Here is a 23835-nt window from a genome sequence, read left to right as displayed (position 1 = left end):
TTATGAGATGTACAAGAAGGGAAGGTGGTGCAAGATTGAATGTCATGTTGAATGGAGAGTTACTTGAGGAGGTGGATCAGTTTAAGTACTTGGGGTCTGTTGTTGCAGCAAATGGTGGAGTGGAAGCAGATGTACGTCAGAGAGTGAATGAAGGTTGTAAAGTGTTGAGGGCAGTTAAGGGAGTAGTAAAAAATAGAGGGTTGGGCATGAATGTAAAGAGAGTTCTATGTGAGAAAGTGATTGTACCAACTGTGATGTATGGATCGGAGTTGTGGGGAATGAAAGTGATGGAGAGACAGAAATTGAATGTTTGAGATGAAGTGTCTAAGGAGTATGGCTAGTGTATCTCGAGTAGATAGGGTTAGGAACGAAGTGGTGAGGGTGAAAACGGGTGTAAGAAATGAGTTAGCAGCTAGAGTGGATATTAATGTGTTGAGGTGGTTTGGCCATGTTGAGAGAATGGAAAATGGCTGTCTGCTAAAGAAGGTGATGAATGCAAAAGTTGATGAGAGAAGTACAAGAGAAATGCCAAGGTTTGGGTGGATGGATGGAATGAAGAAAGCTCTGGGTGATAGGAGGATAGATGTGAGAGAGGCAAGAGAGCGTGCTAGAAATAGGAATGAATGGCGAGCGATTGTGACGCAGTTCCGGTAGGCCCTGCTGCTTCCTCCGGTGCCTTAGATGACCGCGGAGGTAGCAGCAGTAGGGGATTCAGCATTATGAAGCTTCATCTGGTGGATAACGGGGGAGGGTGAGCTGTGACACCCTAGCAGTACCAGCTGAACTCGGTTGAGTCCCTTGTCAGGCTGTGAGGAATGTAGAGAGTAGAGGTCCCCTTTTTGTTTTGTTTCATTTATTGATGTCGGCTACCACCCAAAATTGGGGGAAGTGCCTTGGTATATGTATGTATGTTGTATAGTTAAGAAAAATACAAATTATCTACGAATTTGTCATTTGTTCCGTAACTGGAATACAAACCACGCTATTTAATAGGGGTGACTCACCCATTAGGAAGGGTGGACGTCCCAGCCAACATGGCTTTTGGCTTCTACCTGGGGGCTCCTGATCTGAGTGTATCAGAACTCAGGAAATAATAAGGAGTCCCTGCGACTCGTTAAAACCTTGCTACGCAAGGTTCACGGCCTACACAAGCTGTGTGTTGAGTTATGTAGAAGTGTGACTCCTGGTAAAGTTATTCCGAGTTCTTTAGAAGGAAAAACTGTGCACTAGAACTTTACCAATACCACCTCGTCAGGGTATGGGGACGCAACAGTATTAATCTTAATACTAGGTACACAAGGGCGCATGGTTTACCTGCAGTGGTTTGAAGTCGGCTATGCAGAGAACCCAGGATGCTGCTTTCCCCTAGAGAGGGGAGAATGAAGAAAAGAAGGGCCAGTCAAATCTTTTCATTCATGCAGACTAAAACTGGGTAACAATGCCCTCAACCTTCAGCTACTTGTCCAATAAGGAGCTTGAGGTTTTAAACAAGCTGTTGTGCAGCCACCACAGGACCGATAGACAACATATTGAGTCTCCTGTGGATCGCGTCTTGCAGGTAGTGGGATGTGAACGTGGTCTGACGCTTTCACACCCCAGCTTGAAGAACCTGCATCACTGAATAGTTTCTCTTGAATGCCAGTAACGTAGCTATGCCCCTGACATCATGAGCTCTGGGGCGACGTGACTGACGAGGGTCTGGATTCAGTGCATGGTCTATGACCCTGCGAATCCACACTGAGATGGTGTTCTTGGTGACCCTCCTCTTGGTCCTTCCTGTGCTGACGAATAGTGCAGCACACGAGGATGGGCTGTGGTTGTTCTCTTAAGATACAGCCTCAAACTCTTCACTGGGCTTAGTAAGAGATGGTCTGGGTCATCTGTTACAGTGCAGAGACTAGAAATCCAGAAGGAGTCGAATCGTGGATCCGCTACTCCCGGGTTCTGAGTCTTAGCAATAAACTCGGGACGAAGCTGAACGTTACCTCTCCCCATCCCCTTGAATGGGTGATGTCATATGAGAGACCATGAAGTTCACCGACTCGCTTGGCCGAAGCCAAAGCTAGCAGGAACACCGGTCTTCCACGTAAGGTGGTGATTGGTTGTCTGGCGTAATGGTTCATAGTGAGGTCTCTTAAGAGACCTGAGAATTCGAACCACGTTCCATGGGGGAGGTCTCACTTCTGACTGGGGGCAGGTAAGTTCATAACTCCCTATGAGTAAAGAAAGTTCTAGCGATGAAGAAATGTCCATTCCTTTCAGTCTGAAGGCGAGGCTTAAGGCTGAGCGATAACCTTTCACTGCCGAGACTGATAGGTGCATTTCTTCACGAAAATACACGAGGAACTCTGCTATTGCTGGAATAGTGGCCTCGAGTGGAGAGATACCCGTCCCACAACACCAACCACAGAAGACTTTCCACTTTGCCTGGTAGACTGCTGCTGATGACTTACACAGGTATCCAGCCATCCTAATCGCAACTTGTTGCGAAAATCCTCTCTGAGAGAGGAGATGCTGGATAGTCTCCAGGCGTGAAGTCGTAGCAAATCTACGGCTTTGTGGAAGATGTTGGCAAGTGGTTGTTTAAGTAGATTGTGTTGTGGAGGGAGTTCTCTTGGAGGCTCCGTTAGGAGTTGCAGAAGGTCCGGAAACCATTCTGCGTGATGCCATAGCAGAGCTATGAGGGTCATTGAAAGATTGACTGATGTTCTGGTTTTGTTAAGTACCCTCCTCATTAGACAGAACGGGGGAAAGACGTAAACGTCGATGTTGTCCCACCGTTGTTGGAAAGCATCTTGCCTGAGAACCTTGGGGTTTGGAACTGGGTAACAATACAGCGGGAGCCTGAAGTTCAGGGACGTTGCGAAGAGGTCCACAGTCGGAGAACCCCATAAAGTCAGGACTTTGTTGGCTAATAGATGATACAAAGACCACTCGGTACTCACTATCTGAGATACTCTGCTCAGGTTGTCGGCGAGTACATTCCTTCTGCCCGGAATGAAGCGTGCCGATAGTGGTATCGAGTGGATTTCCGCCCATCTCAGTATCTCTACTGCTAGATGGGATAGTTGCTGCGAAAAAGTACCTCCTTGCTTGTTGATGTAAGCCACTACTGTGGTGTTGTCGCTCATCACCACCACTGAGTGGCCTGCCAGGAACTGTTGGAACTATTGAAGGGCCAGAAAGACGGCCTTCATCTCTAGGAGATTTATGTGGAGGTACTTTTCTGATTCTGACCAGAGGCCTGAGGTCGTGTGGTGCAGCAAGTGGGGCCCCCACCCTTTTTTTTGAAGCGTCTGAGAACAGCATCAAATCAGGGGGTAGGACGAGAAGGTCCACTCCCTTTTGTAGATTCTTGTCTGTCACCCACCACTGGAGGTCTGTCAGTTCCGCTGATCCCATGGGGATCTGGATGTCCGGGAAGTCGTGAGCTTGATTCCACTGGAGGGATCTTATCCTGAGGCGACCATTGGGAACTAGACGGGTCAGCGATGAAAGGTGACCGAGGAGACGTAATCACGATTGGGCTGGAAGTTCTTCTCGTCTGAGAAAAGGTCTTGCGACCTTTCTCAGCCTTGTTATCCGGTCGTCTGATGGGAAGGCTTTGTGGAGATTGGTGTCTATGATCATGCCTAAGTATGCCAGTCTCTGTGTAGGAAGCAGAAAAGACTTCTCAAGATTTACCATGATCCCCAGATCCTGGCAAAGTCTCAGAAGCTTGTCTCGGTGTTGAAGAAGGGTTGACACCGAGTCTGCTAGGATTAGCCAGTCAACAAGATAACGGAGGAGACGGATGCCAATCCTGTGTGCCCAAGATGACACTAGGGCAAACACTCTGGTGAAAACTTGTGGTGCTGTGGAAAGACCGAAGCACGGCACCTTGAACTGGTATTCTGTTGTTTAGGCTGAATCTTAAATACTTCCTTGAAGACTGATGGACTGGGATCTGGAAGTACGCGTCCTTTAGGTCCAGTGTACACATGAAGTCTTGAGTTCTTACTGCTAGTCTGACTGTGCCTGCTGTCTCCATGCTGAACGGAGTTTGTTTGACAAACTTGTTTAGGGCTGAGAGGTAGATGACTGGTCTCCAGCCTCCAGACGCCTTTCTTACAAGAGAGTCGACCGAAGAAGCCTGACTACCTCTAGGAGAGCGCCCTTCTTCAACAGGGTATGGACTTCTGCCCGAAGGGCTTGCCCCCTTGCCGATCCCATGGCAAGGGAGTCTAATGACACTCAATTCCTGGTAAGGGGAGGTAGAGATATTATGAACAGGATGTGATATCTTAGACGGATCACAAAGATTGTCCAGGAATCAGCCCCGAGTTGCTTCCACCTGTCTGAGCAACTTTGTAGGCATCCCCCACTGGTGGAAATGCAGGGGAAATGCCTATCCTAGCGTTTGCAGCCTCGGCTGCTCTCTCTATGATTTTTATCTCCCCTGGAGGACTTTTTGCCTTTCCTGTCCTTGACAAGAAAGGGCTTAGATACCACTGTCTTCGCTGCTGTTTTCGTCGTCGTTGCAGTCTTGGTTGGACGGAACTGATGGGGTGCTGGAGGTTTATAGGGCTTAGTTGTTAAAGCCCTATGGAGGAATAAGTCTTGATAAGACTTCCTTCACCTCTTAGCAGCAAGTTCCACGTCCTTAGGCTCAAACAGATGGGCCCCCTCTAGGGAGGAATGTCTGAGCCTATTTATCTTAACGCTAGGGACCTTTTGGTGGAACCTCTCAGACACCGCATCTTGATGTTTCAAGATGGTGTTTGCCCACAAGTTTGAGACTTGGTGGGCAAGAAACTCGATCGTGCGAGTGCCTGAGAGTAAGAAGGTCTATCAGGATACCTAAGGTCCCTAACCAGATGTCCAGCCATGAAGTAGCTTGCATCGCATACTTGGTGACCTTTTCCTGGTTAAGGATCTCGGTTGCCGAGAACGAGACCTGCCGGCTGGAGTGTCTCTCAAGAGGGACTCCCCTGGTTAGCTCTTCCAGAGAGTGGTGAAGAGGAAGAGCTGAACTGGGTTCCTCCTGGATCTCAAAGTACCTCCTTTGCTTTACACGAGAGGTGGGAGGAGCTTGTTTGTAGCGCCGGCACGGTTGGAGGAGGCAAAATCGGAGAGCTGTTGGGAGACCTTGTCCCTGGTACTCTTCAGACCTTGAGACCAGGGCAGGGCTGCACTGGTCTTTGAGGGTTTCTGAGTACCAAAGACTGCCCTCTCAAGGGGGGTATCTCTTGGTCGGAAAACCCATTGAGAACCCTCATTAGAGTCAGAACCTGCCAGAATGCATGCTCTGATTCTTGTTGGTCTCCTCCTGATGTAGGACTCGCAGCTGAGTACCAAAGACTGCCCTCTCAAGGGGGGTATCTCTTGGTCGGAAAACCCATTGAGAACCCTCATTAGAGTCAGAACCTGCCAGAATGCATGTTCTGATTCTTGTTGGTCTCCTCCTGATGTAGGACTCGCAGCGAAGTCTCCTTCTATCCCCAAGAGCTCTTCTTGGGGTGAGTCACGGACATTCCCTGAGTGCCTGGCTGTCTCCGTTCTAGCCCTAGTGGAGGACTTTGGCAGAGTTTTGGAGTCTTTGGATTCCTTCCGAGGAAAGAGATAAGACTCCAACATCGAACACCCGTGTGTCCTGTTTCTCCTAGTCCCAGATTGCGGGGGACTCTCCGCGTGAAGAGAGGTTTCCTCCATTGGTGCGTTGGAAGAGTGTCTCTCCTCACGCGGTTCCCTTGGTGACGGAAGGTCTTCGTCCGACAGGGAGGGAGTCTCTCTCTGAGAAACTGAATGGAACTTTTCTTGATGGTCTGCATGGAGTCAACTTCGCCCTCGGGGAAGTGACCGCGACAGAAACTCCTCATTTCCTCTTCAAAGGGGTAGAGGAAGCCATGGTTCCGTGTCTTAAGTCTAAAGCTATACAGTGAACCCTCGCTACTTCGCGGTTCGACCATCGCGGATTCACCACTTCGCGGATTTTTTCCATAACCCATATATATACAGTAATATATATATTATATATATATATATATATATATATATATATATATATATATATATATATATATATATATATATATGTATGCATGTATTTATGTATATATGTAGGTATGTATATGTGTATACATATAAATATATATATATATATATATATATATATATATATATATATATATATATATATGTATGCATGTATTTATGTATATATGTAGGTATGTATATGTGTATACATATATATATATATATATATATATATATATATATATATATATATACACACACACACACACATATATATATATATATATATATATATATATATATATATCTATATATCTAAAGTAGGAAGATGTGATGTAGTTCTAAGGGAAAAGTATGGGAAATATGTCTGGGTAATAAGCAAAGCTCTACCTCCAGTTTGTTTCTACATTATGATCAGAGATAAATGTAAACAAAACATTGGTTGCCATTTTTTATCGTGCTTTTTAGCATGTTTAGGAAATGCATGATATAAAATCACCTTTAATATTTGTGCCTGTTTTAGTTTAGGGTACTGTAGTACATGCATTAAGTGTTCTGTACATTAAAGGGTAGTTTGTTAACAGTACTACGTACAAGGGAAGGTTTTAAAAGTCTGAATATACATGTTGAATAAATAGGTAAATATGGTGTCACTACTTCGCGGATTTTCACCTATCGCGGCCGCGACTGGAACCTATCTACCGCGATAAACGAGGGTTCACTGTAGGTCGCTCTGATGAGCGATCAGACAGGACTGGCTTGAAAGCCTGTGTTACGGCTGGTGACTGACGGATGCACTGTCAGACAGATCCCCTGAAGGGAAAGGGACCAAAGGTTCCCTACGAAGAATCACTGTAATAGATGGGTCCGCCTTAGAAGGCAGTTTAGGGATCCTGAACCCCTCTGCTTGTTTTTGTTTCCCTTCTCCCGCAGTGCGTGCTGGTATGCGTTTGCGGGAAGGGGAATGAGGCAATGGCGACCTTGCCGGGTGAAGATTGTGCGCTTCTGCCTGTTGGTGCGCGGGAGAATGCTGGCGCAGGCGCGCAAGAGAATCTTGGCGCACTCGCGGGAGAGTGCTGGTGCCCGTGCGTAGGTAAGAGTTGGCGTGCGGGCACATTGTGGCGTGCACGTCTCTCTGCGTTCGTGAGTACGCGCGGGAGATAGTTGAAACGCAGGTAAGCGCGAATGTTCAGGAGAGCGCTGGCGTGCTGGTGAGAGTTGGCGCGTAGGTAAGGGCTGCAATGTGATTGCTGTCTCACCTACAGACTTGTGCGCCAGAGAATGATGGCGGGCAGGTATTCGTTGGCGCGCGCGGTGATGAAGGAAGCATATGCTGGCACGTAGGAGAGTGCTGGCGCGTAAGCGAGTGCTGGCGCGTAAGCGAGCGTTGGCGCGCAGGTGGGCACTTGCTCGTAGGAGATCGTTAGCGCGTAGGCGCAGGAGGGCCCTAGCGTGCAGAAGAGTGCAAGCGCGCTGTGGTCCACTGGCACGCAGGAGAGCGCAAGTGCGCTGTGGTCCGCTGGCGTGCAGGAGACCGCAAGCACGCTCTGATCCGCTGGCGCGTGGGCGACCCTGGGCGTGTGCACACATGGTGCGCAGGTGAACGTTGGCGCGCAAGCGCATGAGACTGCTGCCTTCTGTGAGGGCGAGCAGGTGAAGGGGCGCGCTGAAGCGCTGTAGAGTGACGAGCTGCAGTGATGGCGTGCAGCTGCGCACTTTGGTGGAGATATAGTGGGCTCTACCAGTGACAGGAATGGTGATGGTAGGTTAGCAGGTCTGGAGGATGGATGGTCGGTGTGCCCTTTGTAAGGGTGACCATCCACCGAAGGGGATCGCGAACGATCAGCAGAGAGATCCCGGACCAAAGTCACAAGAATGGTTGCAGGTGCAGTGATGGTTGATGTATGAAGGTCTGAATGCAGTGGAGTCTCCTCTGCGGGGTACTGCAGTGACGAAGATGAACCAAAGAGGCGCCTCTTTACCGCTGGTGAAGGGAGACCTCTAAGGCGAAGAGGAAGACGAGCCTTCCGACGGATGCGCCCTCTGGGGGCCGTTGGATCAGCAAGCTGACCGTGCGCCGCAGCAGTCCTCCGAAGAGGAGTCTCTATAAGTGAACTCCCCGAGGGGGAGAAACACTTGCAGGAGAGACAGACGTTGAACTTAGTTTCCCCCTTGGAGGATGATCAGGAACGGGGGAAACTAAGTCGGCAGCAACCGCTGTAGAGTCTGGAGTGGCAGAGGAGATGGCTGAAACCGCATGAGACACCTCTGACACAACAACGTCGACAAGGGCCAGGGGATCTACTTCTGATGGCGACGATGATGGCTCAACAGAAGCACCCATGCGGATGAACTGCAGAAAGGTTTCCTTGGAGGGCGGACCCGTAAGCCCCAAGGAAGACCAAATCTGTAAGAGGGGAATTAGTGACAAGGCCTCACCCGGGGAGGAGGTGGGGCTGCTTCGCTAGGGGAAGCAACATCATCTCTCGAGACCCAGGGTTGGCCGATAATAACTTGGTCTACGCTACTACTCGATGGTCTCTTGTAAGAGACCGAACGAGTAGGAGCTTTGGAGGAGGGTTGGGCGACGGAAGAAGAGGCCTTGGGTTTTTCTTACTTCAAAGAAACCTTTGAAGGAGAAATATCCTGCCTGGACTTCTTCCGGCGTAGTGCACACCTCTCCCACTGGGAGGAAGACCACTCACTACAATTATTAACACTATCACACCGTTGACCTCTGCAAGCAGGACAAAGGGTGTGAGGATCAGTCTCCACCGCTGACATATATGTCCAACAAGGGCGGCTGGAGAGTCCAGGGCAGGTGAGCATGGTCACAGAAGTCAACTTCACACACACTGACTAAGAGAAAAGAAAAACAAAATTAGTTAATGGCTGCCAATATTCAGCGAGGATGAAGAGCGGCAACGTCCGTTCACCATCTGAGCCGAAAGCAAAGTGGGCTCAATCACAGGTGTGTGAGGGGGAGCGGTAGCAAGCTACCCTCCCTACCTCCCGCTAACTAGCGATGTGGGTAGTTAACCCTCGTAAAAATTAATGGTTCGTCATTTCAGCTACGACAAAAGTAATACCCCGTATTAAATAGCGTGGTTTGTATTCCAGTTACGGAACAAATATTATAACATGAGAACATGGAATATCTTCAGCTCTACATATACATTTTTTCAATGTCTAATAAAACATCACAGACGGGGAAAAAAGTGGATGTTCACATCAAGGCATTAACTAGAATAAGCTAACTTGCTGTAAAGGGGAATCTCATTTAGGTACTACTGTGGTATTTAGCCGGAAAACAGGTTGTAGCCTGTGGTGAGGTAGCCCCACCAATTTTGCTGGTACGCTAAATACAGTAGTTATTTTGATTTATCTGGAACTTTTGGGGGAAGGAGAAGGCAGAAAGTTAGATTGAAGGACTAAGGTTTCTAGGAAAAATACAAATTACTTTTGAAATTTGTGATTTGTTCCTTTAATAATTGACTTGGGTTCACATCCTAGGCAATCAAGGATGTTGCACAAGAAAATTTTTATCTTAGACCACTGAGTCTGTAGGTAAAGCATATAAAAATTAACAGGTTTGCCAGTACATATCCATCCTTCCCTCGTAAGGAAGATGATGAAATGAAAACCTCTATTTTAACAGTACAGTAATGTCTCACAATACTTAATTATTTCATTCTGGATTGGCTTTTGTTTCGTGAAAATTTCATGTTTGAGTCAGATTTTACATGCAAATCATCTAATTCATTCCAGAGCCTACAAAAACACCACATTAAATTTTATATCAAGCTGCAGTATAACCATAATGAAATACTGTACAGCCAAATACATTTTAACTATTCAATATACCTAAACTAACTGTTAATACCTGTAAATTAAGTAGTTATTAGAACATGCCATAAGAAATGGAAAATAATACAATACATACAGTACAATACGGTACATATACAAAACATACAGTACCGAATGTACTGTACTGTTATAGTTAACCTTACTATAGAGATACATCTTCCATTGTGTAAACAAGCCATTTTCTTCAACAGAGCTCATATTTTTAATGGGTGACTATTTTACTCTCGGCCAGGCTGGCAAATCTCTTTTCTTATCACGAAACATTTCTCGCAATGAGAGTCAGAAAAATCTTTGCATCTCGTTTCGCCGCGTGAAAATTTTGTAAGAAGATTATTTTGTAAAGAGGTATGACTGTATTAGAATAGCTGGTAGCCTTAAATTTTAACAATAATGAAATAACTGCTGGTTATAAGTTCCATGGGATCCCAACAGCTATGCCCCAAAGGGAGGGGAAGCATAGAGGAAAAAGGTACAAACATTCTCACTCTCACCCTAGACGTTGTAATCGTCATCGTCACCTCAGACGTAATACTTTTGGTCCTGTAAAGGTCTCTACACAAATTGCTTATTAGCAATCACAGGTCCTAGTGGACCAAAAACTCGACTGAATTAGTTCCTGACAGAGTGAGGCCCTTAAATTGCCTCTTTTTTTCCCATTGTCCCTGACCAGTGGTCTAGCCCTGATGCAGTTATGTTGGGCTGCAAGCTTTCTATGTCTGTTCCAAAGGGAATGACTTTTGGTATGCAATCTTTTCCCTCGCTCTTCCAAAAGCTAGAGGATACTTTTGCATGAAAGGATAAACCGGGAGGCCCTTACTCCTACCAGTACTGTGCATCCTCATTTGTGAGTGAGGACAGGTAACTGGTGTGTAAGCACTTGTTTCGTAACCCAGACATATCTTCGGGGATGGAATGTTCTTGACAAGTATTCTCTCTCCTTACGAAATACACAGATGAACAAAAATTTACTATATACTGTATGTTTCTTGCCTTACAAGAAGACAAATATGAGCTCATATCAGTTAGGCGTAGCTTTTAGAAGGGCGAATGCGAAAAGTAGTGCGTTCCTGATCTAGAGATCACACGCTTCAGCAGGTCGCACTCAAGTGTGAGAGTTGTGACATCAAGATCCAATGAGTGCACAACTGGTGAGAGAGCTAACACGAAAATAGATAGGAGCGCATAAGCATGTGAATCTCTTAATCAGATGAATGAGTGTGAATAAATAGGTATACCCCTAAGTATAAAAAAAAAAAAAAGTATGGAGAAAGTACTCCCATAAGAGAGAGCAATTGACCGTAAGCAGGTTAGATGGCCTAATCAGATGTGGGGTGTGATCATGAATAAGTGAGATGGTGCCCTACTAGAAGCGTGGGATTGCGAACATATGAGATGGAGCTCTATTAAGAGAATGGAAAAACAGCATCATACTAATGTCTTGTAACACTCTAATGAGATGCAAAAAGGTGAGATTGAACGATTATAAACAGATACTGTACACAATTGTGAGCATATGGGGTGGCGCTTCCTTAGATATGCGCACTTGCAAACAGCTAAGGTGAAAGCAAAGTAGCGCACAACCTAGTCATCTTCTTTGTCCTCGGTAAAGGATTTGGCGACACGGTCTCTCCCACAAAGAGAAATAGTAGAAGTCACTTGTGTGTAACTCCTATCGATCAGTCTAAAAGGACTAATCATCCAATAGGGGTAAAGGAAGGGCAGCAGCCCTGCTTTCTTCCAACTAGCTGTGTACGAAGTTAGCTGATTACGTGCCTAAACTGAGTACATTTAGGAGGTACAAAAAGACACTTGTACAGGACTATTTTCCCTTCATTCATTAAGCATCATGATCCAAGCTGTATGCAAGTGAAGTTGCACCTTGGCACACTCCTTTATTAGGTATCCCCTGTCCGTCTGGGAAGGGAATAGGAAAATATACATTGCTAAACCGCTTAACGTACATTTATGTGAGCTGTGCGTCAAAACAAATGCTTCAAATGAGCTCGACTGTCATCATTACTAGCTTTGCGATCATAGAAGACACACAGAGCGCAGTTACGCTCACATGTTCAGGATGTAAGGAATACCTTCCCTTGGGGAGAGCACGTAAGTGCATGCATCATACTTAGAAGGACTAGTCTTTTTATCAAGAAACAGAACTTGGGCCTCCCAATACCGTTTTCTTCATTAAACCCGTGGGGGTTGAGCAATCAGGGAAGTCTGACACAAGGGGGCAATATTAGCCAGTCGCTTAAGTTCAGACACAATGATAATGTCATAAGATGCTGAAGTTTTATTCCCCTTCGAAGGATTAAGTGCTAAGGGTGGCCTTTATCTGGAAGGAGAACCCTGTATCTCTAAGGAATTCCAAAAGCATACAACAGCATCGTCATGGGGAACAAAATAGGAAACTTTAGACTCCTCCCGAGGGAGAGGCTTGCCTGTTTCAGTAAGGGAAACAGGAAAAATCTTCGGCCTTGAGACTTGTCCAAGAGGTAAATTGAGAAAATTTTAAAAGCCATGTTTGATGAGAAGCCAATAGCTTTTCTGTGTTATTCGGCAGCTGGAATCAAAGTGACCATTTAGCATACTGGTATGGGTGTTGGACTTCCATACTTCTGCGGCTACTGTCGAGTTCCACCTGCATTGGAATCCATCTCCTAATCAAAGGAAGAAGGTTTGTATTTGTGTAGGAACAACTGTTAATCCAAATCACTTATTCAATATTTATTAAAACAACATCCAAATTTGTTATGTAGAGTACAGCATGTGTATATTTAAAACAATGACTTTTTAGCAACATGATAAACCAAGGTCTTACCGGTATTTATATACTAGATATACTGCTGCTACAGCACTACCCATCATTATTGGTCTTCTGTACGTCTGAAGTGATTTCCTGTAAAAGAAAATACGTTACACAACCTTCAAAGTAAGCCTGGATACATCATGTACAGTAAAGTGTAATACGTATACAGTACAGTAATTGTAAATCACCTAAATAAATAATTAAAAAATAAAACAAAATCAATCTGAACACTGTTTTTAGTTCATGGCAACATGACAAATTTGAAAGTGTTTCATATTTCCTAGCAATACAAAACTTACGCTCTTTACTATACATCATTTATCTCGGCGAAGCTGAAACTAGCCGAGGATTTTTGTAAACAGGCTTTAACTACACACCGCTAGTTAACATGGAGCGGGGTAGGTTAGCCCTCACTCCCACCAGCACTGGTGACTAACTGTCGCTTTTCTTTTCCGCCAAACCCTTTAACCGGTTTTATAATGGTTTTTGCTTCGCCATGCACTTGCGGAAAAAGAAAAACATCAAGCTCCATACTGGCAAGCGATACATGCTGAGCTGCGCATGCTTACGCCATTGATTATTATTTCTTAGACTATTCTTTTATTTGAAGGGGAAATAAGTGTCATTTAAAAAGAAAACAGACATTTTTCTGTAGAAAACACCTGTCTTTTAATAAAAAAAAAAAATAACCTTTACCGTCCATAATTATTATAAAACTGACTTATTATGAGTACGAGAAAATAATGCATAAAGAAAAGGTTTGATTTACCATTATTCATGTTTTCCCCGGTATATTTTGCCCCACTTTAAATCCCTGGTTCCTAACTGAATAGCCCCATTATCAGCAGATACGATAGGGTATATTTCACGGAGCCTTTGTATATCAGCAGCCAGTTCCTTCAGCGAGCATAAAATATGAACACCAACTAAATTAAACTTTCCCCCTTTACCCTAACGTACAAGCCGGGTCCTTACCTACTTAGCATATGGCCCCCCTGCAACCCCCTTACACTGCTATATTCTTAATCAGCAGTCATCGTACATACAGGTGGCTTCTATTATACATACACCCCTATTTCACTAACTATTTATTAGCCCCAAAAATGACAAATTCGAAGATAATTTGTATTTTTCCTAACCATACAAACCTTAGCTATTTACAAAGGGTTTACTTTTAGCGCAGCTGAAATGACGAGCCAATAGTTTTTAACGAGGGTTAATTACCCCCGCGCTAGTTAGCGGGGGGTGGGGAAGGGTAGCTTGCTACCCCTCCCCCCTCCACACACCGGTGACTTGCTTCACTTCACTTAGAGGTAGGACTTGACTTGGGGGTCAGGGATGGCGGGCACATATGTGTAAATAGCTAAGGTTTGTATGGTTAGGAAAAATACAAATTATCTTCGAATTTGTCATTTGTTCCGTAACCGAAATACAAACCACGCTATTTACAAAGGGTGACTTACCCCTTAGGAAGGGTGGAAAGTCCCCAGCCTTACTGACTTCGGCTTGCCCGGGGGCTCGATCCCTTAGTGAGCAGCACTAGAGAGAGGGAGCCCCTGTACCTCACAGGTTCCTAGCATCGCTAGGAACGAGTGGCCTACATAAGTAGTGTGAGGAGGAGAGTGTGACTCGTCCTATGAAGTTGACCTTGAGACCTTCAGATAGGAATTCTAGGATAGGACGTTCCCCATACCACCTCGTCAGGGTATGGGAGACGCAACAGTATTAAGCTTAATACTAGGAGCACAAAGAAGCATGGGTTACCTGCAGAGGTCGAGGTCAGCTATGCGAGGACCAGGATGCTGCTTCCCCAAGAGAGGGGAGAATGAAGAAAGAAGTAAGGGTCAGACATACTCTTTCATTCACACAGACTAAGACCGGGTAACAACGCCCTCAACCTACTGCTACTTGTCCAAAAAGGAGCCTGAGGTTAGACCAGCTGTTGTGCAGCCACCACAGGGCCGATAGAGAACGTATCGAGGCTCCTGTGGGTCACGTCTTGCAGGTAGTGGGCTGTGAAGGTCGTTTGACGCTTCCAGACCCCCGCTTGAAGTACCTGCGTCACCGAGAAGTTTCTCTTGAAGGCCAGGGATGTAGCAATACCCCTGACATCGTGGGCCCGAGGGCGACGTGACGGAGGAGGGTCAGGATTCAGGGCATGGTGGATAACCCTACGAATCCAAGCAGAGATGGTGTTCCTTGTGACCCTCCTCTTTGTCCTGCCTGTGCTCACAAACAAAGCTCGCACATGAGGACGGACTGCAGCCGTTCTCTTCAAGTAGTACCTCAGACACCTCACTGGGCATAGTAGCAGCTGGTCTGGGTCGTTTGTTACAGAACGGAGACTCGCGATCCTGAAAGAGTCGAACCGAGGATCCGGCACTCCAGGATTCTGAGTCTTGGCCACAAACTCAGGGACGAACCTGAACGTTACCTCCCCCCATCCCCTTGAATGGGCGATGTCGTACGAGAGACCATGAAGTTCACTAACTCGCTTGGCCGAGGCCAAGGCGAGTAGGAAAGCCGTCTTCCAAGACAGGTGGCGATCGGAGGCCTGGCGTAATGGCTCGAAGGGAGGTCTCTTGAGAGACCTGAGAACTCGAACCACGTTCCAAGGAGGGGGTCTCACTTCCGACTGGGGGCAGGTAAGCTCATAGCTACGTATGAGTAAAGAGAGTTCTAGCGATGAAGAAATATCCACGCCCTTCAATCTGAAGGCCAAGCTTAAGGCTGAGCGATAGCCTTTCACTGCCGAGACAGAAAGGCGCATTTCTTCTCGCAGATACACAAGGAAGTCCGCTATTGCTGGAATAGTGGCATCGAGTGGAGAGATACCCCTTCCACGACACCAACCACAAAAGACTCTCCACTTCGCTTGGTAGACTCCCTCAGAGGACCTTCGCAGGTGCCGAGACATTCTCTCCGCAACCTGTTGCGAAAAGCCTCTCTCCGCGAGGAGACGCTGGATAGTCTCCAGGCGTGAAGCCGAAGCGAGGCTACGGCCCTGTGAGGGACACCGGAGTGGGGTTGTCTGAGAAGCTCGTGTCGTGGAGGAAGCTCCCTTGGGAGTTCCGTCAGGAGTTGCAGAAGGTCCGGAAACCATTCCGCGTGATGCCATAGCGGAGCTACTAGAGTCATGGAACAGTTGACCGATAGTCTGGTCCTGTTGAGCACCCTTCTCATCAGACAGAATGGTGGGAAGGCGTACACGTCGATGTTGTCCCACCGTTGCTGGAAAGCATCTTGCCAGAGTGCCTTGGGGTCCGGGACTGGTGAGCAGTACAGGGGCAGCTTGAAGTTCAAGGCTGTCGCGAACAAGTCCACCGTCGGGGAACCCCACAAAGTCAGGACTTTGTTGGCTATCTGAGGATCCAAAGACCACTCGGTACTCACTATCTGCGAAGCCCTGCTCAGACTGTCGGCGAGCACATTCCTCTTGCCAGGAATGAAGCGAGCTGATAGTGTTATCGAGTGGGTTTCGGTCCACCTCAGAGTCTCTACTGCAAGATGGGATAGCTGTTGCGAAAAAGTGCCTCCCTGCTTGTTGATATAAGCCACTACCGTGGTGTTGTCGCTCATCACCACCACGGAGTGACCCGCCAGGAACCGTTGGAACTGTTGAAGGGCCAGAAAGACGGCCTTCAATTCTAGCAGGTTGATGTGTAGGCACTTTTCTGATTCTGACCAAAGGCCTGAGGCCCTCTGGTTCAGAACGTGCGCCCCCCACCCTTCTTTTGACGCGTCCGAAAACAGAGTCAATTCCGGGGGAAGGACGAGAAGACTCACTCCCTTTCGCAGGTTCTCGTCGGCCAGCCACCACCGCAAGTCCGTCTGTTCCAGAGACCCCATTGGGATCAGAGTGTCCGGGGAATCGGATCCTTGATTCCACCGGGACTTGAGCCGCCATTGAAGGGATCTCATCCTGAGGCGGCTGTTTGGAACCAGACGGGCCAGGGAGGATAGGTGGCCCAAGAGACGCAACCACGATTGGGCGGGGAGTTCTTTTCGCCTGAGGAAAGGTTCCGCCACCCTCCTCAGCCTTGCTATCCGGTCGTCTGATGGAAAGGCTTTGTGGAGATTGGTGTCTATTAGCATGCCTAGATAAACCAGTCGCTGGGACGGCTGCAGAGAGGACTTCTCGAGGTTTACCACGATCCCCAGATCCTGGCAAAGATCTAGAAGCCTGTCTCGGTGTCGAAGAAGGGTCGACTCCGAGTCTGCTAGGATCAGCCAATCGTCTAGGTAACGAAGGAGACGAATGCCGTTCCTGTGCGCCCAAGTCGAAATCAGGGTGAACACTCTGGTGAACACCTGAGGAGCTGTGGAGAGACCGAAACACAGCACCTTGAACTGGTAGATCTTGTTGTCTAGGCAGAATCTCAGGTACTTCCTGGAAGACGGATGGATTGGGATCTGGAAGTACGCGTCCTTTAGATCCAGTGTACACATGAAGTCTTGTGGTCTCACCGCAAGTCTGACTGTGTCTGCTGTCTCCATGCTGAACCGGGTTTGTTTGACAAACCTGTTCAGAGCCGAGAGATCGATGACGGGTCTCCAGTCTCCAGTAGCCTTCTTTACAAGAAAGAGTCGACTGAAGAAGCCTGGAGAGCCGTCCACGACCTCCTGGAGAGCACCCTTCTCGAACATGGTCTTGACTTCGGCCTGAAGGGCCAGCCCCTTTGCCGATCCCATGGCATAGGAGCTCAACGACACTGGATTCGCTGTCAGGGGAGGTTGAGATGACGTGAACGGGACGCGATAACCTTGGCCGATCACCGAGATCGTCCAAGCATCGGCCCCGAGATGTTGCCACCTGCGGACGCAACGCTGAAGGCATCCCCCCACAGGTGGACACGCAGGGGGACTGCCACCCCTAGGGCTTGCGGCCGCGGCCGCCACCCCTAGAAGTCTTGCCTCCCCTGGAGGACTTACCACCCCTCTTGACCTTGGCTGGAAAGGGCTGGGGCTTAGACACCACTTTCTTAGCTGCCGGTGCCTGTTTTGGAGCCTTACGAGGCTGTTGCTGCTGTTGTGGCGGGGCTGGAGGCTTATAGGGCCGAGTTGTAAGGGCCCTGTGGAGGAGGGAGTCCGTGCTGGATTTCCTCCACCTCTCAGCCGTTCGCTCCAAGTCTTGAGGCTCAAACAGGCTCTCCCCCAGGAGGGAGGCATGTCGGAGCCTACACACATCTACGGCGGGGACCTTCGGATGGAATCTCTCGGACACAGCATCGCGACGCTTCAACACCGAGTTGGCCCACAGGGTGGTAACCTGGTGCGCCAAGAACTCGATGGAGCGGGTGCCCGAGAGCAAGAAGGTCTCTAGGGCCTTCCTATTGGTCTCCTTGGACAAGTCCTCAGATCGCAATAGGATGCCCAGAGATCCTAACCAGAAGTCCAGCCACGAAGTGGCCTGCATGGCACACTTAGCGACCTTCTCGTGGTTAAGGATCTCTGCCGCCGAGAACGACACCTGCCGGGCAGAGAGTTTCTCCAAGGGAACTCCCTTCGCCAGCTCCTCCACAGAGTGATGGAGCGGAAGAGCGAGGTTGTGCTCACCCAGGATCTCGAAATACCTCCTCTGCTGAAGGCGAGGAGGAGGGATGAGTTTGTTCCCGGCAGTGGAACGACTGGAGGAGGCAAGAAGTGCGAGCTGAGCATTGGCCCTAGCTCTGGCACTCTTCAGCCCCCGAGACCAGGGCAGAGCTGCACTGGTCTTAGGGGCCTTCCGAACGTCGAACACTTCATCCAGAATTGTGTCTTTGCCTTCACGGGGGGGGATGACTGGATCCGTAAGACTGTTAAGTTGCCTTATCAGGCTTAGGACCTGCCAGAAGGCATGTTCGGACTCTTGCTGTTCTCCTCCCTGTGGGCTGGCAGCTAAGTCTCCTGCCCCAGGAATCTCTTCCTGGGGTGATACGTGGACATTCCCCTGGGTAGTCATGGGTTCCTGTCGAATCCTTGCAGAGGATTTAGGGATGGTCTTGGAATCCTTGGGCTCCCTCCTAGGAGGGATACAGGATCCCAACAACGAGGTTCGAGGGGCTCCTTCCTCACGAGACAATTCTCCTGCCTGAAGCGAAGTCTCCCCCCCTGGTGCCGGGGGGAAGACTACCGGTCCACTGGACTCACCTGAGGACGGAAAGGCCTCGTCCACGGGAGAAGGAGAGAGTACTCGTGCAGGAGAGGGAACCCTCGAGACCGACCTCTTGGGAACCAACTTCGCCCTGGGGGAAGTCACCACGAAGTCCACTCCTCTCTTTCTCTTCAGCGAAGGAGAGACAGCCGCTGGTTTGTCACCCTGGCCGGCGAGTGCTGGTTTCATAACCCTCACTAACGCCCGTGCCAGCGGACCAAACCAAGTCTGCTGCTCAAAGGACACAGAGTCCGAAATCCTCGCTAAGGTGAAAGGGATCGGGCGATCCTTTGGAGTGGACACGACGGTACCTGCCTGAAAAGAAGGTGGGGAAGAATGTTGTAATGACCTGTCCTCGTCCTGCAATACCAACCTGTGCTTGGATGGAGGTGATCCCGAGTGCCGTCTAGGAGCACGCGTCCCTGCTGCTACCACCGGCTGTGGAATTCGCCGCGAACTATGGTCGCGCGAGGGTGAACGGTCGCGCAAAGGCGAATGGTTGCGCGGGCGTACAGGCGAGCGGTCGCGCGGGCGCGCAGGCGAGCGGTCGCGCGGGGCGCGCAGGCGAGCGATCGCGCGGGCGCGCAGGCGAGCGATCGCGCGGGCGCGCAGGCGAGCGATCGCGCGGGCGCGCAGGCGAGCGATCGCGCGGGCGCGCAGGCGAGTGGGCGTGAGGGTGGGCAGGTAAAGGAACACGTGTCCGAGGCGACGAACGCAAGCGATGGCGCGACGGCGAGGGATCGTGCTGCCGCGTAGGTGAAGAAGATCGCTGGCGATAATGATCACGTGATGGTAAGCGATGGCGAGCAGCATGTGAAGGTGAATGATTGCGCGCAAGAGGGCGATCATTCAGGGTTGAGCGATGAGGAGCAGCATGCGTAAGCGGGCGATCGTTCAGGGTTGTGCGATGGCGAGCAGCATGCGTAGGTGAATGATCGCGTGAAAGGGTGCGATGGTGATCAGCATCCGCAGGAAGGCGATCGTTCAGGGTTGTGCGATGAGGAGCAGCATGCGAAAGCGGGCGATCGTGCAGGGTTGTGCGATGGCGGGCAGCATGCGCAGGTGAATGATCGCGTGAAAGGGTGCGATGGTGATCAGCATCCGCAGGAGGGCGATCGTTCAGGGTATTGCGATGAGGAGCAGCATGCGAAAGCGGGCGATCGTGCAGGGTTGTGCGATGGCGAGCAGCATGCGAAAGCGGGCGATCGTGCAGGGTTGTGCGATGGTGATCAGCATCCGCAGGAGGGCGATCGTTCAGGGTATTGCGATGAGGAGCAGCATGCGTAAGCGGGCGATCAGGCAGGTTCGTGCGATGGCGGGCAGCATGTGAAGGTGATCGCTGGCGAACTGGTGATCGCTGGCGAGCTGGTGATCGCTGGCGAGCTGGTGATCGCTGGCGAGCTGGTGATCGCTGGCGAGCTGGTGATCGCTGGCGAGCAGAAGGTCGACGCGTGTCCTGTGAGAGGATAGGTTCACGAGCAGGAACGGGAAGATCGCTGGCGCGTTGGCGAACATGTGTTTCTGACACACGATGGTGAGCAGGGAGTTCAGCAGGAACTAAAGGGTGGTCAGAGACCGCAGGGCGATGGTCCTCAAATGAGCGCTGACGCTCGGAAGAGAGCTGACGAGCAGGAGAGCGCTGGCGAGGGGGGCGAACCTCAGGAGAGAGCCGACGAGCAGGTGAGCGTCGGCGAGCAGGAGAGTCTTGGCGAGCAGGAGATCGTCGACGAGCAGGAGATCGCTGGCGAGCAGGAGATCGTCGACGAGCAGGAGATCGCTGGCGAGCAGGAGAGCGCTTGTGCGCTGGCCCTGCTCGCGTAAGGGAAGAATCCCTTAGCCCCGAAGGGACCGTTGCCCGTCGGGTGACGAGTTCTCCAGAAGGCGAAGATCCGGCAGGAGATGGAGAGCGGTCCGCAGAGAGGTTCAAGGAGGGCGGAGTAGTCGGTTGAGGCTGACGAGGAGAGTCCCCCCCGGAGGACGAAGACCCAAAAAGGCGCCTCTTAGTCCCCCTGTAAGGGGAAGGGAGGCCCTTGTGGCGTAGAGGGCGGTGAGCCTTACGGCGGAGGCGGCCTCGGGGGAGATCGTCGGGACCATCGGTCCTCCGAAGGGGAGTCTCCTTCAAAACACTTCCCTCAGAAGGAAGCTGGGCAGCAGTCGAGACCGAAGGACTCACTTCCCCCTTCGAAGGATGCACGGAAGGAGGAGGAGAGCCTAGAGCACCATCACCAGCAACAGCACCTGCGTCGGAAGGCCCAGCCACGTCGGAGGCCTCTGTCACCACGACGTCGACAATAGACAGAGGGTCTACCTCCGCTACCACCGGCGACTGTTTAACAGCGGCCCCCAACGAGACAAGGTCAATAAGAGCGACCCTGGAGGGCAAGCCCTTAAGCCCCAGGGACGACCAAATCTGCAACAGATCATCACTGGATAAAGAATTATTATCAATAACCTCCCCCGGAGGAGGAGGGGGAACCGCCTCGCTATGGGAGGCGACGCCCTCTCCCCCCACCGAAGGTAGGGAAACAGAACAAGGGCCTGCGCTCCCACTCGGACGACTCTCCTTAGGAGGCGGACGAGGGGGAGCTTCGGAGGAGGTTTGGGCGGCGGAAGAAGAGTCCCGAGAACCTTCCTCCTTCAAGGCTAACCCCGGAGGAGAACGGTCTCTCTTGGACTTCTTCTTACGCCGACGGCCAAACCTCTCCCACTGGGAGGCAGACCACTCCCTACACTCACGGCACATGTTATCCTGGTCGCACCGTCGGCCCCGACATTGAGGGCAGAGGGTGTGAGGATCCGTACTCACGTCCGACATGAAAGTCCCACAAGGACGGCCGGCAACTCCAGGGCATGTCCGCATATTAAATAAAAGAAAATAACTGAAGGTCAACTTCCAACCAATCACACAAGCTGTAAAGAAAAAGAAGAAAATTAAAGGCTGTCAGCGAAGGCGATGAACAGACACGTCTGATCACCGCCGAGCCAAAAGTGAAGTGAAGCAAGTCACCGGTGTGTGGAGGGGGGAGGGGTAGCAAGCTACCCTTCCCCACCCCCCGCTAACTAGCGCGGGGGTAATTAACCCTCGTTAAAAACTATTGGCTCGTCATTTCAGCTGCGCTAAAAGTAAACCCTTTGTAAATAGCGTGGTTTGTATTTCGGTTACGGAACAAATAAATATAATTTTCGAAGAAAACGAGTTTGTCTACAAGAAAAACACATTTTTTATTGGGAAATGTTATCCTGACTGGAATTATAATAAAACCTTTTAAACTAAGGTTGTAGCTTAGCTAATAATATTAATACAGTAACAGTAATAGTAATAATAATAAGGTAAATATATGATGCTCTAATTTCTAGCAAAACTGGAATTCGCTATAAGAAATGGATGGGTGCTGGCTAGTTTGGTATTTTTAATAGGGGTTGGGGCATAATAACTTACGTATCGGTCTATTAAAATATGAAGTATGTTTTTCACTTTAAGTCCATTGTTTACATCTGAGAGACTGAAAGGGAATTATTGCGCATGAGTTTTTTCCCATGGTTTGGGGAGATGTATTAGTCAGGTGGTTTCTTTAAACCAATTCACAACTTACAAGTACTTCTTCATAAGTTCCCGGATATTGTTCTACAACAGCCCTTTTTACCCACCTTCGCATTCAGTTTCAATTTAATCACCACCTCGTAAAGTCGTCTCCAAGAGGGAACTTAAGGGAAGCACATCAATCTATTTCGAAATTTAGTGTAATTTCGTTTAAATCAGCAATTGATTATGATGGAAATGCTCTCTGTTCAGTGCAAAGCTATTTTTCCCCATGTGTAATTAAAAAATAGCAGCGAAATAATGCCTCAATTTTCAGGGAAGGACAGCACATTTTCTACAGCAGAGCTTTTGTAAAGATTGCCAAGAAAAAAAATAGGCGACGGTGTCAATTATAAGTTAAGGTATTATGTGCAATTTACTTTTTCATAATGGATAGATTTATTTGTGATTTACTTTATCGTAATGTAAGGATTTATTTGTGATTTACATTTAGTTTGTGACTTGAGAAGGGGGGTCCAGCAAGCAGTTGTGACCTGGGAAGGTTTCCGTGGGTAGGGGTTGTGACCTGGGAAGTACTAGGTTAGGTTAGGTGGGTTTGTTAGGTTCTGTACCCTTTTACAAATTTCAAAAGTTAAATACAGTACTCATGTTTGGCCTCTTTTCAGCCATTTACATGAACCATATATTTTCCTAACTGGTTATCTTGGGCTTATTTTGCATTTTTGACCATTATTATTGCTGCAAATATGTTATTTTCCTTAGTAAAATAAATTTTTGAATATACTTACCCGATGATCATGTAGCTGTCAACTCCGTTGCCCGACAGAAATCTAAGGTCGGGATACGCCAGCGATCGCTATACAGGTGGGGGTGTACACAACAGCGCCATCTGTGAGCAGGTACTCAAGTACTTCTTGTCAACAAGAACTCAATTTTCTCCTCGGTCCACTGGTTCTCTATGGGGAGGAAGGGAGGGTCCTTAAATTCATGATCATCGGGTAAGTATATTCAAAAATTTATTTTACTAAGGAAAATAACATTTTTCAATATTAATCTTACCCGATGATCATGTAGCTGATTCACACCCAGGGTGGTGGGTGGAGACCAGCATACATGTTAACATTAGAAGCTAAGTATCCCGTATTTCATTTTAGCAGTTATTCAAAATAACAAACATAAAATAAATAAGTACCTGGTAAGGAAGTCGACTTGAACCATTACTCTGCCTTTTTTAAGTACGTCTTCCTTACTGAGCCTAGCGGTCCTCTTAGGATGCTGAGCGACTCCTAGGTGCTGAAGTATGAAGGGCTGCAACCCATACTAAAGGACCTCATCACAACCTCTAATCTAGGCGCTTCTCAAGAAAGAATTTGACCACCCGCCAAATCAACCAGGATGCGGAAGGCTTCTTAGCCTTCCGTACAACCCAAAAAACAACAATAAAAAGCATTTCAAGAGAAAGATTAAAAA

The 23835-nt window shown here is 48.8% G+C and overlaps 1 long non-coding RNA gene across 1 annotated transcript in view; it reads right to left on the bottom strand.

Moving 5' to 3' along the window:
• The window catches only part of LOC137638739 (uncharacterized), a 33365-nt gene that overhangs the window by 2865 nt on the left and 6665 nt on the right, over positions 1-23835 (bottom strand). The window contains exon 2 of the long non-coding RNA XR_011044179.1: positions 12704-12781. This is a non-coding gene — a long non-coding RNA (uncharacterized lncRNA). The remainder of the gene's footprint in view (positions 1-12703; positions 12782-23835) is intronic.

The sequence above is a fragment of the Palaemon carinicauda genome, chromosome 3 (assembly GCF_036898095.1).
Source record: "Palaemon carinicauda isolate YSFRI2023 chromosome 3, ASM3689809v2, whole genome shotgun sequence".
Taxonomy (NCBI): domain Eukaryota; kingdom Metazoa; phylum Arthropoda; class Malacostraca; order Decapoda; family Palaemonidae; genus Palaemon; species Palaemon carinicauda.
This window is presented reverse-complemented; position numbering and strand designations above follow the sequence as displayed.